General features: G+C 39.1%; 2 protein-coding genes across 4 annotated transcripts in view; one reads left to right on the top strand and one right to left on the bottom strand.

Annotated features, from left to right (window-relative positions):
* PTGR2 (prostaglandin reductase 2) overlaps positions 1-10,222 on the bottom strand; it is a 29,278-nt gene extending 19,056 nt beyond the window's left edge. For 2 of the 3 annotated variants that reach the window (XM_087951654.1, XM_026671057.2), the window contains exon 1: positions 1,854-1,966. The gene's annotated coding sequence lies outside the window, so the exon portion shown is untranslated. Of the gene's footprint in view, positions 1-1,853; positions 1,967-9,959 lie in introns of those variants that run through there. The other variant, XM_026671058.2, reaches the window with a different exon arrangement.
* The window catches only part of MIDEAS (mitotic deacetylase associated SANT domain protein), a 72,595-nt gene continuing 58,427 nt past the window's right edge, over positions 9,984-24,151 (top strand). The window contains exon 1 of the mRNA XM_026671056.2: positions 9,984-10,120. The gene's annotated coding sequence lies outside the window, so the exon portion shown is untranslated. The remainder of the gene's footprint in view (positions 10,121-24,151) is intronic.

The raw sequence follows: 24,151 nt of genomic DNA, 5'->3' as shown, positions 1-24,151 counted from the left end.
GTGTCTTCAGAAAACATGGAACACAATATCAAACTCACCAAAAACATCTATACTGTTTTTTTTTTTTATTTCAAGGGAATACATTCCCATTTGGAGCAGTTATTTATAGAATGGTTGGTATTTGGAATGGACTATGTACCTTTTTTTAAGGAGAAAAGGATATCAAAATGTTAAATCTGCTTTGGTTTATTTATAGCAGAAGATTGGGATCTTTTTATGCCTTTTAAATGGGTTTTTGCCTATAGCTAGAGGTCGAGATGCAGAAAGTCTAGTTTTTATATTATGTTAATACATTAGAGCTCTATTTTGACTTTTTGTTGACAATTGGATAACGAGAATATGTTACTTATTTGATTTATTACTAAGAGATGAGTTGTGGAATGAAAAGTTTTATATTTGTTAACTAAAAGGGGTGAAGACACTAAGAAATTGTCCCAAATGTGCTTTTTTTCAACTGGACTTTTTTGTTTTTCTTTGTCCATCTATGTCAAAATTGAACAGCCCTCTCTCAACTGAGGGAGAGAGATAAATATCATCTATCTCCAGTCTACAAGTTCCTTCAGCAATTCCAAGAAGGCTCCACACCCATTTGCACTACTCAGGTGACCCTGAGGAGACACATAAACCTCAAGGTGGCCTCAACGACTCTTTAAATTAAGAATGCAAATGACCAGCTGTCTACAAGGAATTTAAATCCTTCCATTCCCCACCATCTGGTCAGAGCTGAAGAAGCTTCTTAGGTGAAAAGCGAAATGTCTTCAAGAAACAAGAAAGTCCAATTGCCTGTTGAAAAAAAGAACCTTTGGGATAATCATCACCTGGATGACTGAGAATCTCCATAGATAGATTATGAAATTGTTGATACTTGTGACGAGGGTAGGAAGTTACTTGCTTAAAGGGGGATTTTATTTGCTTTTTTTATTTTTTATTTTCATTTTTCTATCTTGTACTATCTTTTATTAGTGTTTTTAAAAATCTTGATTAAAAACAAAAGCATTCATGTTTACGGATGTGATTGTTTTTATATTCTGAATCAACATGAAAAACTAAGATAACACAGTTACATATATTTTATGGATCACAACTCTTTAATGCTGAAAGCAAGCGAGCAAAAAAAAAAAAAGCCCTCGAGTTTAGAAAATTTCAGAAAACAAATGGTGTTTATTTTCTGGTGAAAACTTTCCACAAGTTCTGGAGAGTTGGAGCATAGTGCTGGGGTGTGGTGCGTATGTTACTGGATCCTAGCCACAGATGCTATTCAGAAACTTTATGCATAGTTTGGTCATATAATCCCTGTACACAACTTTCTGAATGTAGCATTTCAGTACACAAAAACACATCCCATCTCAACCATTACAAAGTTTCCTCTTTTAAAAAAGCACAATAGGTAACTCCCTACACATTCTTACAAATGTTACTCTTATACAGGCTTTCTCCTTCTTGCTGGGCTGAAGTTCCTGAAAGATGGATACTTTTAAGTAGTCTCCACAAGACAGTTCTTTGCCTCGTTTCACTTTAAGTCTACTAGTTTCTCTTCTTTTGAGGACTTGGACATTTTTCTGGCCATTATAGAGTAAATCATTGGGCACAGTGGGCAATGTAATTCATACTGTTCATACCTATTAGACAGTTATGGGATTTGGGGGTGAATAGGGGAGGGTACACATTAGTACACATTACAGTACAACTGGCACAAAGTAAATTTTATGTAAGTGCATAATCCATTAGCAATCAATGCACTGTGAAATATAAAGGAACACTGAGCTATTCAGAAGTCTGTGCTCTGAAGCAGATTCAAAGGGTTTCGCTCCTTATCTAACTTTTTCATCTGGACAAAACCCAGATTTACTCACCCAAGATCTGAGTCTCCAACCACATATGATTCTGGATCAGAGAAGTAGTCACAAGAGCAAAAAGAAAAAAGAAAGCTCAAAGGGCTTCTGTCTGTCTAGCCAAGCCTCCTCTTAAAAGGGAAATGAAAGACTACTCAAAGCCACTTAAAAGGGCAATGGAAAAAAAGGCATTTTAGCTTAGTTTTACAGTTAGTAGTTCCTTTAGTGACGGTTTGAAATTACAATGGCATTGAAAAAAGTGAGTTATGACTGTTTTTCACATTTACGACTATTGCAGCATCTCCATAGTAACTGCTCATATTATGCCAGGGATAACTTCAATTCGAGAGACAAGGTCCCTCCGCCTACACTGTGTTAGTACATAACTGCGTGATTCATTTACAACTCGCGAGAAAAGGTTGCAAAATGAGGCAAAATTCAAACTTAACATCTGTCTCGCTTAACAACAGAAATATGGGTTCCATTGTGGTCGTAAGTCAAGGACTACCTGTACACACATTTATTGGAAAGAAAGGGTCCTGGATATGTAAGTCCAGTACTGCAGTCTTCTGCTATAGTTCATGGTTATTTTTTTTGAAGCTTTTTAAAGTTGAAATCTTATCATAGGGTGGCTAACCTTTTGGGCTCCTGTGCCAAAATCAGCACTGCGTGCGTCCGCATGCCAGAACCCAGAAGGCCCCCGCCCTGTCATGCGTGAATCCCTACCACCCTCTTCATGCACTGCGACTCCCAGCTGATTTTTGGCCCATTTGAGTTCCAGCCTCCCAGAGGCTTGAGGAAAACTTCTGCAGCCTTTGCAGGCCAAAAATGGGCCTGTTTCATCACTTTTGGTATTTCCGGAAATACAGGAAATGATGAAATGGGCCTATTTTTCAGCCTGCAAGGCTTTCCTCAAGCCTCTGGGAGGCTGAAAAAATCAAACCGGGCAAAAATTAGCTGTGAGGTGCATGCATGTGCAGTGAGGTAAATTTGCCTGTGGCTCGTGTGCCAGCACAAATGGCTCTACATGCCACCTGTGGCACGCATGCAATAGGTTCGCCATCACAGTCTTATCACATGCAATTAAGACCCATTAAATTAGATCAGATCTAGATTGCTGGCTGGGAAATTCTGAAAGCTGAAATCCATGCATCTTTTAAGTTGCCAAGGATGAAAAAATTGATTTATTGAGATTCACCATCCAATAAAATTGGCCGCTGCTGTGTGAAGAAAAAGAAAATAGGGGCACCTCCAACTACGTGCTCTTTAATCTGAAATTCTTGCTGATTTTAAAATGTTCTGCGGAATAGAAAAGTTGTTGTGGTTAGCCGGCAGCAGGTGCAGATGCTTGAGGAGAGCGAGGACTCAAATGAGGGCCCAGGGCCATTAGGGAGTGGACTGCTGCCTTCAGAGATTGTGGGGATTGGCAGCAGCAATGAGGAGGTTCCCGAGGAGCCTGTGCCAAGTGTGCGTGGGTGCACAGCTGTTCACAGGAAAAGAGCAGTTGCATCAGCATGGGCGACTTGAGAGTAAGGCTGCAAGGTAATGGCTCCTCCTTCAAGAAGATAAAAGCCAGCTGTGAAGCGAACATTCTTTGTAGGAAGCAAAGACATTTTGAAACTCAGCCTTGTGGATATTGCAGTATCTTAAGTTGGTATTTGAAGACACTTGTGTTGTAAAATATTTCTTATCTGTTATTCTTGGAAGCCTCGCACAGTTTTGGCAAGGCTTGTGCTTATCAAAGTTAATTAGTTTGCAGCAGCCTTTTAACTGGGGGTTCCTAAGAATAATTAAAAGGTTTCTGTTCCTTTTGGTTCGTGTTTTATTGGAAAAGGGTTTTGGATCAGAACAAAAGTGTAATGATGGATTATTTTCTTATATGGTGAATATGGTTGCCCAAAGGTGCTTTTTCAGAAGGCAATTGGACTTTCTTGTTTTTTCTTTGAAGATATTTCGCTTCTGATCCAAGAAGCTCCTTCAGCTCTGACAGGATAGTGGGGAATGGAAGGATATATACTCCTTGCAGAAAGTTAGCCTTTTGCATCCTTTTTAGAGGGTCTTTCAAGCACTTAGGAAGTTTATCTGTGTCCTCAGGATCACCTGAATAGTGCTTCTGGTTCCTGTAGTCTGCAATTTTTTTCTCTGGAAATCCATTCCTACTCCCACACCTTTCCAAGGGTGTTCATCCCAAATTGTATAGGTAAAAGTCTGTAGAGATTCTCAGCCATCCAGGTCATGGTTGTCCCAAAGGTGCTTTTTCAGGGGGCAACTGGACTTTGTTTTGAATATGGTCAATTTATTATTCAGACATGCCATGTAAATTGTGCTGGCCAGAAGAGGGGGAAAAATCCAGTATATGTTTTATAGAAATGCCATAATTATTTGGCAGACTCAAAAATAAAATAATAATAAAATAAAATGCAAGCTTTCAAAATCTGTCATTTGGTGCCACATAATCAACTTTTTAAAATGAGTCAGTATGTTTATTTGAGAATAGATATGACTGTGTATATTTAAGCTGTCTTGCATGTTAATGTTGACCTGAAAGACAGGATGTACATGAAAACTATTCCAAGCAAATATACTAGTTCTGAATAAATATTCCATCTTCTTCTCTGGTTAACTGTTCAGTCAGGTTTAATGTAATCTATAAAGCAGCTGATTATATTTTACTCTATGTATTAGGCCAGGGGTGTCAAATTCGCCTAGTCCCATCACCATCACATGATGTATTGTAACTTTTTCCCCCTTCACTAAACCAGGCATGGGCATGGCCAGCGTGTGATGCATCCAGCCCATGGGCCATGAGTTTGATACCCCTGTGTTAGGCCAACCAAATCCATGCAATTAATTTACAGGTGAACATGTCACATGAACTCAGGAACAGAAAAAAGCATACTGGTAGTTCAATTAATCACTGTAAGTGGGCCGTAGCAGTGTAATGGGTAGTAGGAATGACTTTGAGGAACAAAAGAAGAGCTGCATCCAAGACACTGGTTTGAGAAACGAAATTTGAGTCTGAACAGAAATGCAATTTGAGAAAAGTGTCTCAAATCTGACCCCTTTCTAGTTATCTTAAAAATAAAGGGAGGGAAGAAAGCATCTTTAGATTTTCAAAATTCTCTTCTTGTAACCTTACATAAAACTGGCATTAGCATTCATAACTTTAGTTTCCTAGGTTGGTCTCCTTTGAAGGGCTGACAAGCAACAATATAGCACATTATAGATAAAGAGTGCTGCTGACTTAACTTTTGTCCATATACAGCTATATTAAGTCTGTATAGACATAATTTGAGCAGCTTTCTTGACAACAGTGTCACTTGTCATTGCCTTCTTCAGGGATCTTTAGAACTATTTTCAGCAGTCTGATCTACAGCCCTGAGTTCCTTGTGGTTTCCCATAAAATATTAATTAAGTCCAACGGGTCTTAGCTTACAGGTATTTTAATTTTCATTCCAAATTATCACAAAACCTTGTAGATTCTTCTTTAATTATCATACTCTGGGTGTATCATGTGAGGGCATAATTCTTTAGAGAATTTCATAACGCCGGAAAAGAGAACAGGATAACCAACCTCAAGGCAGATTGACTCAATTACAGCACTTCTGGAAATCTTGAACGGCCAGGTTGGGGAATGATGCTCCTGGAGAAAATCTATCTACATATTGGGAAAGAATCCACACTGACTTGGTGGTACCTAGTCAATCAATTAATTTTTTCTTCTTTAGGAATGAGTTGCTTTAATTTAGGATAATTTCCCCCTATTATAGACATTGTAGGAGAACAGCTGTGCTAGTCTATTGTAGCCTTAAATCAGAAGGAGTCTGGCAATACCATTCCCAACACATTAAGGTATACAATGTTGTGAGTATAGCTTACATTTTTTTAATACAATGTATTGGCCGGAAAAACTCATCCTGATTCCTGCCCCTGCTAAAAATGGTAAACTCCTACAGCCAATATTAATTCCTAGAAACTATTCCTTATTATTAAACTGGTCTCATTTATTAAGAAACTGGAGACAGGAGACTGCAAGGGGGATGAATGGTATTACTGTTCCTCAGAGACAACTATGATTTAGGAAATGCAGAAGTCTTGCAAATCATAGCAACAGTATAGACAGCATAGCAACAACAGCTGCAGCAATGAAAGGGGGGGAAAAACGCAATATGGGTTGTGAGAAGAACAAATGTAAGGAATGAAAAGCCAACAGCTAAAGAGCTCTGCAAGAGTCCATGTCTCTAGCATGATTGATAGTAAGTAACTAAACCTTCTCTTGTCTGTTCTTATACTTAAATAAAATATCAACATTTCAGTGGGTATATGTGTCTGCGTATTAATCTATGCGTGTGGTGCTTTCCTTGTGGCCAAGTAGTGATTATTTTCACAAAGTTCTTCATGTAGATGTTGATGCTATTTTTAAGGAAGTGGGATTTTCAGAGATTGATAAAGCTAGATTTTATTAGCATTTGTTATGCTTTCAAACTTCTGATCAAAACATGTAAATTGTTTATTTTTTCCTCCTGTCTTGCCCAGTGAAGCCTACTTGGATATCTGTATTGCTTGTGACTTAAGAGCTCCGCAGAGCTGCTCTTTCACATGCTGTTCATGATACAGGCAAAGAGGCATTATGCTGAAGATTGGTTGGGACAGCAGGATTCCCATTATAGAAGGCTTACCTCAAAAGAAGTATGACTAGGGTCAACATTTTTAAAATGCATGCATGCATTTTAAACCTTGCCTGCTGAAATTGTATTAGTTTGACTGTTTCACCATCAATGGAATGGAAGTGATCACAGCTCAATACTACTGATTTATTTATCCTTGCCAAAAACAGTTCCCAGGAATTTGTATCTTGAAAACATGAAATGTCATTAAAAGCCTAATATCAAATAAGACAAACATTGACACAATATATTAGGCACAATTCATTCTCCTCTAAAACAGCTTAAGCTTTCAGAAGACCAACCATGAAAAAGATACAAATACAATATCTGGTTCTTTAAGGCAATGATCCTTTGTATTAATTTAAGAATAAAATCTGGTGAGGATAGTTTTTAATTCAACATGGATAGAATCGCACTGTAGACTCATGAATTCTGTTCAGAGTACATGATTACTGTACTGAACACAAAGGCAATAATTCCACTTGTAGTCTTTTGCTATTCAGTTTTGGCCGCAGGCAAGCTAATTTGATATTCGTGATCATTTATCTTCATTGTCTGACACTAAGACCAAGTAATATAGAGCAGTGTTTCTCAACCCGGGCAACTTTAAGATGTGTGGACTTCAACTCCCAGGATTTCCAAGCCAGTCTACATATCTTAAAGTTGCCACAGTTGAGAAACACTGATTTAGTGCCAGATTACCATGTTGGGAAAAAAAGTTTTACAATATATATTTTTATAAGCTTCTGTTCTTCCAAGCTAGCGTGCTGTCCAGCTATTTCTTATTCTATCTTCCTTTTTTATTGACTTTTTTCATGTGTAAAATATACCAGAACAATGCATTTTATCATAGTAAAAGCATCTAGTCATTTCTACAGCCGCAGAAGAGTATATAATATTCCTATTTTCGATTAGAAAGGAACTCTATACTCCAATGACATCTGTGGGGGCTGGGAAAAAGTTTTGCTCTTGCTATGTAGATGGAACAGCTGTCACCTGTTATATCCACTGAGACTAACCCAGTCCAGAAAATGGCACTGAACAGAGACGAAGAAGCGAACTATGCCAACGTATAAGCTCTATTGGGAAACAGCTAATGGACACAGCTCAATTATGACATGTTCCAGCATTCTCTTACACACAAAATGATAGCATGCTGCACAAAGTAATGGCTTAAGCTCACAACATGCTATTATTGTATCCTAATCCTTTGGGCTCAGTGCTATAGACAGCAATTGCCCTATTCCTGACCCTTCCTATGGATAAGAAGTCATATCCTCCTCTGCTATTCACATCCACTACTTTGGAAAGGGAGCTTGGTTCACACAAGGCAGCAGGCAAATAGATGCCCAAGCAGGAGATCTGCAAGAAGCATTAGCAGCTGGGACAATGTTCTAGATCTGCTCAGGGAGGGGAAAACTCAACTGTCAAGGTACTAGAGAAATTGCCCAGGACATACATGTTTACCACAACTATGTGTGTCGTATTAGCAATGACAAAGTGATTGGTTGGACGTGAGGATTTCATGAACCTAATCAATTGTTATTAAACAAACCAGTTACACAAACTATATGATGTAATGTGTGAACCCATTGTTAATTCTAGAAACAATGTTTCGGTTAAGTAAGGGTTTTATTTATTTATTTATTTATTTATTTATTTATTTATTTATTAGATTTGTATTGCTGCCTATTCGCCATGGTGGTTCAAGGCGGCTTACAACATATAAAATCACAATATAAAACAGTAAAACTTGTAAAATCAAATAAATTAATATAGTAAAATCCCCCCCCCCAGTGACAGCAGATTAGATGAGCCATTTAATGGGCTCCATCCCCCTGTGGGTTCCCCAGGCCCGTTAGCAGAATCAGGTCTTCAATGCTTTCCGGAAGAGAATCTGTGAGGGCCAATCTAATCTATGGGGGAATGATGTTCTAGAGGGAGGGAGCCACCATGGAGAAGACCCTTCTTCTGGGTCCCACCAGGTGTATCTTCCTCAAGGATGGGACCCGCAACATTCCTTGCCTCCCCATTCTGATGGGTCGGGTAGATGTGACTGGCAAGGGATGGTCCCTCAGATAGCCTGATCCCAAGCCATGAAGGGCTTTAAAGGTGACAACCAGCACCTTGAATTGCACCTGGAAGCAAATTGGCAGCCAGTGCAGCTCCCACAGGAGAGGTGATACATGTGCACACCGGGCTCTTCACAAAACCGTGCGGGCTGCTGCATTTTGCACCAACTGGAGCCTCCAGATGCTCTTCAAGGGCAGCTCCATGTGGAGCACATTACAGTAGTCAAGATGGGAAGTGACTAAGGCATTAGTGATTGTGAGGAGGGATTATTGGTCCAGGAACGGGTGTAACTGGCGCACAACCCAGAAGAGTTGTTGTATGAATACACCCAGAGAAAGGATAAAAGTACATGTTCAGGTTGTTGATAGTCATTCTGGCTCCCTCATTTTGAAAACTGATAGGAAAAATACGGAATAGTAGGCAGAATTACTTAGCTATATTCACACAACACACGATCAACTCATCCAAATGTTCTTGGTTCACACAACAGACAAGCCATAACCTTATATGACTGATTTGCACAGCACATTAGGCTAATATATGCACTTCATCTACATCAGGGGTCCCCAAACTTGGCGTCTTGAAGACTTGTGGACTTCAACTCCCAGAATTCCTCAGCCAGCATAGCTGGCTGGGGAATTCTGGGAGTTGAAGTCCACAAGTCTTCAAGTCTCCAAGTTTGGAGACTTCTGATCTACATCCTGTCTCTTTGCCTGCAAGGATACAGGATCCTGACCTGAACACACAGCACAAAAACAAATTAAAGCACGGGAAATCTCATTTACAGAAGTGACATCAGGTGGGGGGGTCTAACATTAGACCAAACTTCCCCAACCTGGCACTTTCCACATGCTGGGTCTAGATCTCCCCTAAATTTCTGGCTATACTTCCAACACTCCTAGAGAGCTGTCAAGTTGAGGAAGAAGGCATTAGGCAGCAGGCAGTAAATGACTCAGCCGGATTTGAATTGCAGAAAGGCAGCAATCGTTTTAAATTAATAATCTTGATCAAAATTGAAAGGAGGGAGGGCAGTGCTTGCAGGACTGTCCGCCTCACGTGCCACGGAACTCGGCTCGACTGGGGCGCTTGCCAGCGTCAAGTTATAGCAGGACTGGCGCAAAGCTGGACTCGTCGTTCAAGATGAAAAAGGCGCTTCAGCCAGGCATGCCGAACTCGGCTTAAGGACTCCCAAGAGCTACTATCGATACGAAAACGTCCTTCCTTTCCCCGATAATCACCGCCCACCATCTTAATAAGCCCCGCACCTTCTCACGCGACCGGTCGAGACAGAGGAACCGGGGCACCGCGAGGAGGTGGCACCGACTTGCAAAAAAGCTGGTTTCGGAATCTACCACTTCTAGGAAGTGACGCCTTCCCAGAATCCTACCGCAAGGGGCGAAGTTGGCGCTGCCTTGGTTTGGCCGGTTGACGGCGGCGGCGGCGGCGTCTTTGCCACCCGTCTGGACTACTGCTGAGGTGAGCTCGTCCTTCCGCGCTTGGATTTGGGTTGCCCGGCCGCTCTTCGGTTCCCTTGGACTCCTGCAGCAGGTAGCTTAGTCCGGACTTCTCCTTTTACTCCTTTCCGCTCCCTCCTGCTCCCCTCCAAGGAGAGCAAGTAGCAGGAGAAAGTTTACGAGGGGAGAGAGAGGGGTGGGGGTTGGTTTACGTTTGACTATGCAAATATAGAACAGGGCAGAGCAGGCGCCGAGTGAGTGACAGCAGAGCAGCTTGGAGTTGTTTTGCAAAAAGCGAGCGGCCGCGTCGGCCGTTTGAACCCTCGGCATGGGGAGGGGCGCGCGTGTGTGTGCAAAGTTAAGAAAGCCCTTGTCACGAGTTGGCGGTTGTTGTTGTCCTTTTTAAAAAAGTAGCTCAGGTTTCGGGCCGCTCCTCTTTGGAGCTCCCCAAGTGCTGCTTCGCCCTAGAAAAGAGGCCGCGCGGTTAATTTTGCCTCGGATTCCACGCGCCGCGAATCAAACAAGCACTGGAATCAAACGGGTGGCGATGAGTTGCGATCTTCCGCAAGGATCCTTGGGCCTTTATTCCCAGAACAAAGCTTTCCCTGCGACTGACCTCTGTGCTGCTGCTGCTGCTGCCGTTAATAGACAGGGGGAGAGCGGGAAGCTTAGGTCGAGAAGCGGTCTTTCCAGATGTGGGACGCGGCTGCAAACGCTAACCAGAAACAGCCCTTCCTGCTTTGCAGCGCAGTACGAAAATGTCCCTTTTTCCCTGCCCGTCGTTCTTGGAATAAGCAGGTTTTCCCCGGGTCTCGGGGCTGACGGAGAGCGAGAAGCCCTCTGCGACTCAGGCTTGCAACATACCGGTAGTCTCGGTAGTCTGTTCCGTGTTTTATTCGTACTAGAAAGGGGGGGGGGATTCTTTGGCAGGGAACTCTCCCAACACCCACTGACATGTGGCAGTGCTTTACATAATGCTGGCAAGCCTTCTGGTAAGCATTCTGAAGGCTTATTTTGGAGAGATTGCAACCTTGCAGGAGGTACGGAGCAGAGCGCTTGGACTGAAATGTTGCTCTTCTTTGTAAAATCTGTAACCGGCTTAAAGAAAAGCTGCCATTTGAAATGCAAAATAAATAAATAAAAAAGGGGTAAAGATGGGCATTTCCCCACTTGCACCTTGTATAGCATGAATATGTTCTGGAAGCCTCTTTTCTTTGGACAACTCATGCCTAAAGGAGTTTAAAATTTTTAAAGTGATGCTTTCACTTTTAAAGAGGCAACAAGTAGGTGGTTTGCACCACGAGTGTAATCTCATATGCTTCACTCACCGTTTTGTCAGGGTCATAGGTGACATCTAAGGTGGCCATTTAAATAAGTATGGATATCTGACATTTGCTAAGAGCTCAGGGCAACAAAGCCAGGCAACCCTCCCATCTGTGACCTTAATGCATCCTGTACACTGTCAGTATGGACGGCGCCATTTGCTGGCATTATATCTGTGACAGGATAAGGGCAGATTTATTATGTGAAACATATTACAAGAAAAACCCACTCTGTAGATACTTGATGCTTTAATTAGTTCCATGTGGCAGCTGCCTCATTGTGCCAAGCTTTTAATATAAGGAACAGCTCAATATGTAGAGAAACCTGCTTTTATCATGCTACTACTGAACCACAGGACAGAGTATTTGTAATAGTAGATAATATTCTTGGATTTTGTTTAGTCCAGCATATTTCACTAGGTGAGGCAAGGGTTGTATTTGCACAAACTGCTAGTCCATAATTAACTGAACAATCTTTTTCTTCCTAACATTATTCCCTTGCCACGGCAGGGTCTGCTTATCGGCAAAACATCTCCATTTGGCTCAATCCAGGGCATCTTCTTCAATTAACTGAACGATATGTTAACCAGGTTTTGACCAGGTTTATAGCCACACTGAGCCAGCTGCAGTTTAACATAGTACATAATACTTCTATTAGCCAATTAACATTGTCCTGTGCAGTGGATCTATTAAATTATTGAAATCTTCTATATCAGCAACTTTGAAACTTTGCAACGCCCTAAAATCATAAATGAATTTTCTGTAACTTAAATGAATAAAATTGTTTTTCCCCCATTAGTTTGAGTTCAGACAAGAAGTATAACACTTCTAAGAATTAAATATTAATCTATATCACAAGTCTTTTCAGGCTTTGCAGTGTCATTAGTGTCCACTGGGGCTTATGCAGGCAAAGTAAGGAGCAAAGAGAAACCAGTTTGAAATAAGGCCCTATTCTGCCTGGGCAAAGCTGATCATTTTAAAAAAAAAGTAAGAGAGAGAGAGAGAGAGAGAACCCAGTTGCTAATGACCACACTGGGAGGTCTCAACCCACAGTTTGAGAGCTTCTGTCTTAGTCTAATTTTCTGCTTCTTTAATAGAAATAAGCACAGGTTTTAAGGACTAAGGGTTAAAAGCAGTCTCCATCATTCTCAGACATATGCATAATTCATTTTAATGGTTCCTTCTAGCCATGTTATGCAAAAACGTGACTTTGCCTAAACATAAGTCTTTTTAAAAATAAAATACTGACTTACTACAGTTTATTTAGTGACCGTTTAAAGTTACAATGGCACTGAAAAAGTGAGTACCATTTTTCACACTTATGACCATTGCAACATCCCTATGGTCATGTGATCAAAATTCAGACTCTTGGCAACTGACTCTATGACAGATGTAGTGTCTTGGGGTCATGTGATCGCCTTTATGCGACTTCCTCACAAGTAGAGTCAATGGGAAATTCAGATTCACTTAACAACCGTGCTACTTATTTAACTGCATTGATTCACTTAACATCTGTGGCAAGAAAGGTCATAAAATGGAGCAAAACTCACTTAACGAATGTTTCACTTAGCAACAGAAATTTGAGGCTCAGTTGTGGCCATAAGTCAAAGACTATTTATAAGTTAGTTTGTTACAGCCACATTTCTATGCTTAGCCTTTGCATTGAAGATCTCTAAAATATGAGATTTGTCTTTGCTGGTCAAAGTATAAATTAATGCATAACAGAGAGAGTTCCTATATGTCCTAAGAATCAGGTAACAGCTATAGTTCTTGTGTGGTTTGTATATTTGTGACTTTATATGCATTCTGCATATTTTCAGTATTTTACCTGATTTGCACGAAGATCAAATACTTCCAAAAAAAAAAAAAAGAATAGGAGTTTTTGATTCATTAGTAAACTGAATCAACAAATGTTATGTGTTTAGACTTCTAGTTGAAAACATAAATGAAACAAGTGTTAATGAATTAAACAAAAATTGAAAGTAATATAGCTTTATATACACATATATGGTATCAACTTTGTGAACATGTATCTTTCAATACAGAAATTATATACACAAGGTCAGACTGTAACAGATACTAACTAAAGGAGTCTAGGGTAAAATGTCATTTTGACTTTAGCAATAATTTACTCAATACAATATTGCATTCTTGCAAAGTATAAGAGTGCAAAAATCAGATTTCTCTCTTGGTAGTTTTTTGCCTTGAGTTCCTGTCTTATAAAAGAACAAATGCATTGTGGCCAAAAAAATAATATATTCTCAAATGCATTTTAGAGTTTTGTAATCTGTAACAAAAAACTTCAGCCACACCTTTTTGCAGAATGTGTGTTTTGGATTATTGGCAGGACTTTCTTGCAAGGAAATGATGAAGAAAAAATCTGGCATGTTGCTCTGAGGCAGAGCACAGGCAATAGGGGTGGTTTTTCTCACCATTTGCTCCTATCGGCTTGTTCAAAGGTACAGACAGATGGGCTGCCTTGCCTTTGGAAAAGAAAATATTTTAATGCATCATAGAAAATCAGATGGCTTGCATGAAAGAAGAGGTACTTAAGTTCAAAGGATGCTTTGACCCGCAAGATAAGATTTAGTGGTAATGTTTCCCTTGCAAGGTTATCCAAAGTTTTTTTTGAATATATTGAATTTTTATATCAATATAAATGGTAACAAAGATGATACAACTCATAACAGTTGCAAACAAAATTGCTAAAGGGCATTTCATTTAAACTAAAACTACTAAGTTTATATAACAATGTAAATAAACTGAAAACATAAAAAAGAAAAGAGAGAAAAAAAGGAAAGAAAATTTCATCTCCATGATTTCCAAAAAAGTAATACACTACAGTATTCCATTTTTAAATAATACTGTAAATTAAACCTAAACCCACATTTTGATTTCTTTCCCAATAAGATTTATTATGTTCGGTTGTCTCAGGTGCTAGAAAGGTTTTGTGAGAGGAGGACAACTAGGCCCTAAAGTTGGTGTAGGCCTCTGCTTAATTGAAGGCCTCAAATTAACAATATATAATAATGCCGGCTGAGCTGATTTCGCAAAAATACTGAATTATTTTTATAAGAGTTTGGTGTAGTGCTTAAGGCAGCAGACTAGAAAGCAGGAAACCCTTGAGTTCAATTTCTGCTTTAACCATAAAAGTTAGCAGGGTGTTTCTGGGCCAGTCATTCTGTCTCAGTCCAGCCACCCTCATAGGGTTGTTGTTATAGGGAAAATAGAAAGGTGTGGTGGATATGTTTCTTGCCATGAGTCATTTGTAAAAACAATAAAGGTGTGATATTGGATGGATGGATGGATAGATACATACATGCATGCATGCATACATACATCATAGAGTTGTTGTTATAGGGAAAATAGGAAAGTGAGGTGGATATGTTTGTTGCCAATAAAGTAAAAACAATAAAGGTGGGATAATAAAAACAATAAAGACAGGATAATAAATAAATAAATAAATAGATTCTTATTATAGTTAGAATTAAATCCTTACCACAATTTTATAGATATTACATAATAACTGTCAAATTGAACTCACAAAGAAATATGTTCCGTATTATCTTCAGGTTACTTTCTTCCATTCCATGCACAGCCAGTGATATCCCAATTAGTCATCCAATGGCATGTTTACAGTCCTCCCAGCTATTTCAAAATGGGCTGGGAGGCCTGCACTTCTTTTTCTATTCTTGACAGGACTTACCTATCTACCTACCTTTGAGAAAAAAGAAAAAAAAAATAAGTGGCACAAACTGGTTGGTGTTTCCAGAATTGGGAGGCATTGCCATTCCTTTTGGGGGGGCCCTTTTCACTCCTTCTGTGGCTCCAAAGGGGGCACAGAATGACTAGAAAGTTTCCATTTTTGTGAAGCCTTTCTAGATTTTTGTCAGTATAACAGAGGAGTCAATTAAGGTCCTACCTGATTCAGCTCTTCGGAAAATGATTGACTTGGGCTAAAAGAGGGTCAAAGGGACCTTCTTAAGGTTTTTTGCCTATTCACAAAATGGCTGCCATAAGGGACATTGGAGAGTTGCCATTTTTTTAGATGGCAAACTGGCATGTCTGTTATCCCCAACCTCTCAGAATACTGTTCCATACAGCTTTGACTTTCTTTTCTAGTTATTTGGGCTTCTTTGCAAATGAACCATCCAGTTACAATTTCTCAACATACTTATTTTTTAAGGATACCTATAGGATCCTAAGCAGCCTAAAAGTGTTATTATAAATACAATAATATTCAAAGTAACACAAGTTGTGAATTCTTTTAAGTTAAGTTTTTAGAAAACAGCATTTGGCAAAAGGAACTCAGTAGGGGACATCATTGAAAATTGCCTATTTTGCTTACAGATGTCAGTAGAACATCAAAAGATTTTATTTTTCTACTTATTTATTTTTGACCATAGACCAACAAAAACCCCAAAAACACCTTTTCTTGGACACAATAGTTGTAGGCTAGCTAGGTAATTGTATCTTGCAAGACAGGTTTGGTCCCATGAGTTGCTGAACTGAAAGTACTTTATGGGTACAAAAATCCTATTTTATATGTGATGGTATGTTACAAGGTAAGAAAGAACCTAGTCAGAAACGAATAGTTAATCAAGGAAAGTTTTGGGTCAGGGCATTATTTCCATTCAGTCTCTAAATTATGAAGTGGTACATTTTGTTGTTCAGAGGAAGTTTTGGGATTGCTTTGCTGTACATTGTTGCCTCTGTGAAAAACTTCACCAAGCAGGTGCGGTTGTAACTGAGGGCAAAGATCCAACTGTCTACTAACATGGGTACATAGTGACCCATTTACGCTTGCTGATAAAGGGCGGCTGTGTTGTGATGCCATTTAAAAAAATCAGTTGTTAAGGTAAGATAATATTTAGCCCTATGCTGAAATACAGAGTTGAAGTTCTTAAAAATGACAAAGGGGAACATTTGCTTTATGCTAGGTTGGTGTACCTCAAAAACCTGGCATAAAGCAAATTTGCATAAATTGAGAAACCAAATGAATGGGGGGAAAAGGGTTTACTGGGTATGGTGTCAAATTTTTATGACAAATGTGCTTATAAATGGTCAGAGCTTTAATTTTTAAGCAGTCCATTACTCAAACAGATTTTCTCCCTTGTCTTATGTTCAATGCATTGTGAAAATCTTTCTTGCATTTTTTCTGCAGCTGTATATCTAATGTGTGTGATTACCATGGCAGATAAAGAGGTAGAAGGCATCACAGCTCTACATTAGTATTTTGTGTTACATTTAGCATAGTAAATTCACCCAGTTTTAAAGCTTGTTCTAGGGCTGAGGAACCTTCACCAGCTTCAACAGACCATATCTTATGTCCAACTTTGTTTCTAGTATTAGAGAATCCTTTTCATTTGGGGTAAGGAGATTGCATAAGTTATGGATGGCCGTTTTGATGCCATAGTAACAGTAACAGCTATTGTACCGTAGGTACGGAAGTATGTGGGAGACAGGATGCGTAACTAGAACAACTGCACAGTATGATGCTAACTGTGTGAGTGAAGCAAAAAGGGATTTTGTTGGAAAATATTTAATCAGTTTTGGCGGGAAGAAGTCCTGGTATGTTTCCAGACCTTTGGTGTAAATTGAATATGCTGTATTGGCACAATAGTGATTTCTTTATCCTGTATAAAGCAAATGCTTGGATGAAAATCTAATTTGGAATCTAAAATAGAGGGACTAGCACTAAAATCATCCTTCTGTCTGTTGTACTAAGGAAATCAGAAGGCTATTTCTTCTCACTCCAAATGTCAGAAGAAATAGATTATGAATTGTGTTAGTTTGCATCTTAACTTCCTGGATTTTTTTTGTATAATAGAGATAATAGAACTGCTAGAATGAATGGAAGTTCTTTGAAACCAGTGTTGTCCATAATCACACATGAGGAAAAACACTTTTCCATTTAAGGATGTAATATTACCAGGTGCAACTATATAAATTTAGATCTTAGATTTCATTACAGTTTCTTACACTTCACCCACTGCTGTTATATGGCCATATGTCTTGTTTAGGAATCAGTACTACTGCGTTGCATTACAGAATAATTCATTTTAAAATTAAAGTAATAAAATAAGCATCAGTAATTATGCATATGGCCAGCTTATTGTTGATTACAGAATTTGGTTTTAAATAAAGTGAGGACAGCATGGATACACCACAGTTGGACCTGTTCACTGTCAACATTGTTTGCCTTTCTTGAAATGTTCATTTAAAAATCCCACAGTTTAGTTTATCAGAATATGTTTGGAAAATAAGAGGCACAATTATTTTTTTTCCAATAAACGTGCTGCTAGAAAGAAGGAATATGCTCTGGAATTTAGATATGATAAAACCGGCATATTATTTAACTTATTTTTAATGTTTAGCATATTAGGCTTAATGTAATGGCATAGAAATCATGAATGTAATGGCATTCAAGCCATCAGTAGTTTAGTGTTATCTTTCTAGGATAATTAAAATGATGTAACATTTTGAAATATTTATTCTTGTCTCCAAGATAGAAACCACCAGTCTTGGGTGGGGAAAAAAAATACATGTATCAAGCTTTGATAGCTATTTCTTAAATGAAAAGCAGCCTTGGCAGATCTGCGAGTAGTCCTTTTGTATAATGGAACAAAAATGGGAGTTGATGGTAATTTATAAAAGGTAATGGTAAAGGAGTCCCTGTGGATTTTACTCCGCCAATTGTTGCCAATTATAGGGGGAGGTGCTAATCTCTGTTTCAAGGCCATTAAGCCAGCGCTATCCAAAGACTTTCCCATGGTCATATGGTCAACATGACATCACGGAGCACTGTTACCTTCTCCCCAAAGTGGTACCTATTTATCTATTTACAGTTTGTATGTTTTTGAATTGGTAGGTTGGCAGGAGTGGGGTAAGGATGGGAGCTCATCCCATCATGTGGCGCTCAGGTCTCAAACCTGAGCTGCCAGCTTTACAGCCAAGCCCAGAGTCTTAATCGCTGAGCCACCAGTGGTCATTTATGCATATGTAACTTAAAACATCTTGCATCTTTCCATGTCATAGAACCAATAATGTGGCATTATACCCAGTAATGAAGTCAGACTTTACCCAGTAATGAAGTCAAACTTTATCAGCATGGGCTGATGGATAGGATGATAAAAATGTGAGAAGAGCCATGGTGGTGCAGTGCTTTGAATGCAGTATTGCAGGCTAATTCTGCTGACTGTCGATTGTCAACATTTTGGCAGTTTGATTCTCATTGGTTCAAGGTTGACTCAGCTTCCATTCTTCCAGGGTTGGTAAAATGAGGACCCAGATTATGAGGGGCAATGAAATGCTGACTCTGAAAACCACTTAAAGATGGCTGTAAAGCACTGTGGTGTATAAGTCTAAGTGCTATTGGTATGTCTAAAATGTGCATATATTGAGAAGAAAGCAGATAATAGTTATGTAAACCACCTCTGAAGGATGCAGTGCATATATTTAAAGGTTGCTTTTTTCAAATGTGATGTGCCTCATCAGTATGTTGTGGATCATATCTGCATTGTTTGTCCTGGATCCCCAAGTAATTTTTAGAACCAACATGTAATTTACCCACTATATGACTCAAGCTATGTAATAGGTTATTTAGCGTTTACAATGCAGCAATGTGTAATTGAAGTTCAGGGATTGAAGCAGTAGAAGAACAGCTGGATCGATCAATTGTTTTGGTTCCTGAATTTTAAATTAAGAAATTAAATGTCTTTTGTTACACCAATTTCTCAAGCACAGTATTTCTATCCTCATTTCTGTTGGAGATGTGGGTTCAGTTAAGAATCTCATGAACTGTTGACCATAGCGGGGCAGCAGGGTAACAGGCAGTAAATAAAGAATGTAGGATTTACTCTATATCCCCTCTTCATTTATCATTCTGACAGTCTAAATGATTGCTAAGTGGATTTCACTTTTGCCTTTTTCCCAGTCAGTTTCAAGGTCCAGGACAAGCACTGAGCATTTGGCAACTAGAGTGCAGTCACAATGCGTCTGTCTGTCTGCAAACCTTTCTTTAAAATTTTTTTTTAAAATATATATATATAATAATTCCATCTTCAATTGAACAGTGTGTCATCTGGGTACAAATACCTTTATAAAATAATAATCAAAATTTACAACATTATTCATTAAATTAGTATTAATTCTACAATATTATGTCTGCAAGTCTTTCTGAGGAGCTGAAGTCAAGCACAAGTTGGGTCTGAGGTCGGCAGCAAGGAGTCAAGGAACAAGTATAGGAAGGGCTTGTGTGCAAGCAATATGAAAAGCATAAAGTGAGGAAATAGATTTTCTAGGGAGGCGGGTTTGAGATGTGAGGGAATTATCTGTAATAAAATCCATGGAAAGGCTGTTACACAGAATTTTGGGTGCAGGAGACTAGTAGTTTTCTCAGAACACCTTCAACTTGGTGGCTGACAGCATGGATAGTTACAACATACCAGCACATCTTGACCTAAATTTGTGGCCACCAGAAATCTCACTAAATCAGATCCAAGTTAAAATGTCCAGCCATGTGTAGCACCTCCTTTTGCAACTCCTCCAGGGACACATGAAAGTAGCTATGATACAAGACTGCATTGTGCACCTCAAATGGAAATGTCTTAGACTGGTCTGGGTTGGACCGGAGTTTACCTGGGCAAACTATCCTGCTATTCTGGTTGGCCCCACAATGTCTGCAAAGTTTTCTGATCACAATGCTGCCCTGCTGTCTGGTGGGTGTGTTAGTTGGAGAGGGTCTAGTCCAGGGGTCCCCAAACTTGGCAACTTTAAGACTTGTGGACTTCGACTCCCAGAATTGAATTGAAAGCTATGCTGGCTGGAGAATTCTGGGAGTTGAAGTCCACAAGTCTTAAAGTTGCCAAGTTTGGAGACCTCTCCTCTAGTCTATGTAAAGGAGGGGCCTTACAGCATCACACTGGATAAGCAGAGGATGCTCCAGATCTTGACTCTCCCAATCCACTGGCATATCTCCAAGCTTGCTGATTGAGCTGGGAAACACAGATAAAACACATGTTCTTTGATTTCAGCCATAGAAAAGTTGGAAGAACCAGAATTCTTTTTCTAGCCATTCAAGGGGGGAATACTGTTGAAGTCTAAAGGAATCACCTTTGAGTTGACAAAGCAAAAATTACAGAAGCAGGGAAAAGTCAAGAAACCTGGAATGTTGCAAGTGAGAAAGCAGTTAGGTGTGTGCTGAATGGGAAATAACCCTCTATTGTGCTTTTAACAAATATAGATTAAGTCCAAGATGTTGAGAAAGGTTTTAGATATACATGAAAAAAAAAGATTGACAGTATGCAATGTGCATATTTTCAGAAAATTCAGCAGTCAAGTTGTCTGAAGGAGGGGGGAATCTAAATTTAAAAAGATATAGCAATTCAGATGGAGAGCAAAACAGTGCTTACAAAGTAAGAACTGTTTTCATTTTAAATCCATTGCTTAGAAGCTACTAAGCTGAGGTAACATACAATAGGAATGGAAGAAGAAATGAATACTAATTTCATAATAAAACACTTGCAAGACTATAATCTACATAACTCTCAAATGAGAATGCCTATAACTGTCATCGGTTTACTTACAAAGCCTGAAAAAAAAGAAAGGAAATGCTTTATTTGCAGTGGCTAGGGTCATTGCAAACCAGTTACCCTAGAAAAGGGAGACAAGAAATACCTGTTAAACTATATTCCAAGGTAAAGACTCACCTCACCCCAATGGGGAAAAAAAGGCTAGAAAGGAGAGAGGACATGAGAATATACATGGGCTGGCAGATGGCATCTATTTTCATTCTACTGGCATTTCTAACTTCATTTTAAAAATAGGGTTAATTAAATTGTATGAACACATCAGTTTACTATTCATTTGGTCAATGAACGAATGATCACCTTGTCTAGGAGAGGTGCTTTAAAATTTTGTTGTATATGAAGCAAAGGAGAGGTGCCTCAATTTATCAACTAAAATGTTTTATTTGTCAAAGCTGTTCTCACTAAAATGTCTCAGAGAAAGAATATTATGTAAGTGAAAATAGAGGATTGCTTATGAAAGGCTCCCTCTGGAAAAATAAGACTTTTTGAATTAGCCTAGCGCCAGGCAGAAGGTAAAGCAAGAACTTCAAAGAATTTCAATCACAAACATTGTGTAACCAAGTGACACTGAAGAATAGACCCAGAGACCCAGATACAGTTTGTTATTTAGGGGACTTAGCCAAAGGACTAAAGTACCAGCCCTGTGAGAATCAGTGCAGGTGTGCATGTTGTATAAAGGCCAAAGGTAATGTGTAAAGAGGTATGAAAAAGAGACAAGATAAGAACTAGTTTATAGCAACATACGTTTGCCAGTGTTTATTATAATCTCATATTCAGAGATTATAGGTAAACTTGCTCAAGGAAGGTAAACTAGCTCAAGGAAAAGAGTCATACTGGAAAAATTTAAAAAACATGTGGCTCTAGTAATAAGTATGGAAGAAAATTTCAAGTATGTATAGACAATAGAGTGAATATGTAACAAGGAACATACAAATGCATGTAAAAGAGTAAGGAATTGTGCATAAAACGATAGTAGCTATTCTGCAGAACAGGATGGTATAGAATATAGGAAAAAAATTAATCAGGTATATCCTGCAAGATATCAGGTATATCTTTTCAGATAAAGGGATTTAGGATTAAATAGTTTTAATTCACCCATTTTTAGGTAATCCTTTCTTAGCGACTCCCAATTGGGACCGGCAACTCAGTTGCTAAGCAATGCGGACACTAAGCAGAAAATCATGTGACTGTAACTAGGCGTACAACCTTACTTCCCCTTTGGTCAGTAATCACTCAGCAAAAAAATCACATGGGCATGATGTATAACTTTACCTCCACCTTCTCTCTTAACTCTCTGCTTCTCGCAAGCGAAATGTTGCAAACTACAGAAATTGTGAGCATGTGGCTGAGGGACGCTTTCACGGTCATAACTGCATGCTGGTTGCAAAGCCTGCAAATGGTGATCATGTGACTCTGGGACATCGTGGCAGTTGTAAAAGTGAGGGTTGGTCACCAAGTTACTTTTATAGCATTATAGTAACTTAAAGGCAATTGGTAGGCAAGGACTATCTGCACTTACCAAAGAAGCTTCCAGTGAAACCCATAAATGGAATGTATACGAGCCATGGCACAGAAAGAAGCCCAGCCCAGCCCAGGGCACATAAAACTGTTTTGTTGTAATGTATCTATGTATATGGGCCAAAAGAACAGAGAACCTAGTTGAACTGCAGATGTGATGGTTAGATAATTAAAGTATGCATTATTGCCTATCTTGATGAATAGGAAAAAGAAAGTAATCATGAAAAGTCAAGTTTTGTTCACCACATCCAGACAAACAGTAAACAGAGACCACAAACTTTGAAGGGCAACCTCATCACATGTCCAGAAGTTAACTATATGGCAGAGCCAAAAGGGGAAATTGAAACACCACATCTAGAAGCTCTAAGAGGCCCAACATAAGGGGTCTATACAAAGGCTATCCTGCAATGCCAAGAGGAAGCAAGTGGGGGGGGGAACCCACATAAAAGGGCATAAAAAGGATGTTAGTCAGTAAAAAGAGAAAATGGAGAAAGATTGTAGAAGAGAAGGTTAAAGCACTGTATAAGAATGACAAAGTGAGATGCAGATGAGTTTTCAGGACGACGTAGGATGCAGAATAGAGTGTCTAGCCTCATAAAATAAGCCTGATAGACCAAGAAATGTGATGAAGATTGCAATACAGTTTTAGCATGAGAAATATTGTGACAGCACAGCGCAACATAAGAGCAAAACATATATACAAGTAGATCACCTTGATACAAACACTAATTTTGCATGAATAAATTAAGACATACATCTACGGGCCACTTGGATTTGAGGAAACAGGAAAGAGATCTAGTGTGCAAATTTAAAGAGCTTCTGACTGAAACAAGCAGCTAGAGAATGAAAAACTGATACATCTGAGCCAAATACTTGTCAAGCACGCACTCATACAAGATAAGACTGATCCTTGTTTTTATGACAGGTTTGAATTTGAAGATGGATATACACTACCAGCTATCTAGATGTAGGTATCAGTTACTGGAAGAAAGATAGCCAAGAAAATAGAAGAGAAAGAATAAGGAAGCAAGCAAAGCTTATAGACACCAAATACCTCTTTGGGCAAGGAATAATGTTCAAGAAGAAACTTACCAAACTGAAATATTGCCCACCAGAAGAGATGTTGACAGATGCAGTCACTAAGTTTAAGCGCTTCCCCAGATATCAACGCACAGCCTTCAAGAATTGTGGATTGCTGCAAGAGCAAGACCCATAAGAAGGAATGTTGGCGGTGTGGATCCAATGGCACTAATTCTCAAGAACCTTGCAACCTACTGAGTACAATGGAGCAATAGGTATAGAGAGTTAAGCATTAACTCTATGCTCCGTTTGTTTATGACTCTCTCTGCTCTTTGTTTAAGAGATTGATAATCTAAGGTCACCTCCTTTTGCCTTTCTTCCCAGATACACATAAATAAAGCACATGCTCTTTGACCCATTCATTCATTCAAGAAAATATGACTACCCAACTCACTCATGGTGATTCTGAGTGGCATATACTAGTAAAACCTCAAATTCAAAACCAATAAACCCTCATACTCCTGGAGACCACAATCAAATAAACCACTTGATAGACTCTGTACCACACTGGGGTCCCTAAGACTGCTCACAAAACCATGTATCCAGGGCTTTTCAAGAGTATCAAGATGGGGGTCAATCTCCTTGGGCGATTCTACAGTACAGGTGTCAAACTCG

This window comes from Notechis scutatus, chromosome 1, assembly GCF_049901735.1.
Source record: "Notechis scutatus isolate UNSWTSFEM ecotype Mainland chromosome 1, rNotScu1.2, whole genome shotgun sequence".
In the NCBI taxonomy this organism is placed as follows: Eukaryota; Metazoa; Chordata; class Lepidosauria; order Squamata; family Elapidae; genus Notechis; species Notechis scutatus.
Note: the sequence above shows the minus strand (reverse complement) of the source record. Positions and strands in the feature narration are given on the sequence as shown.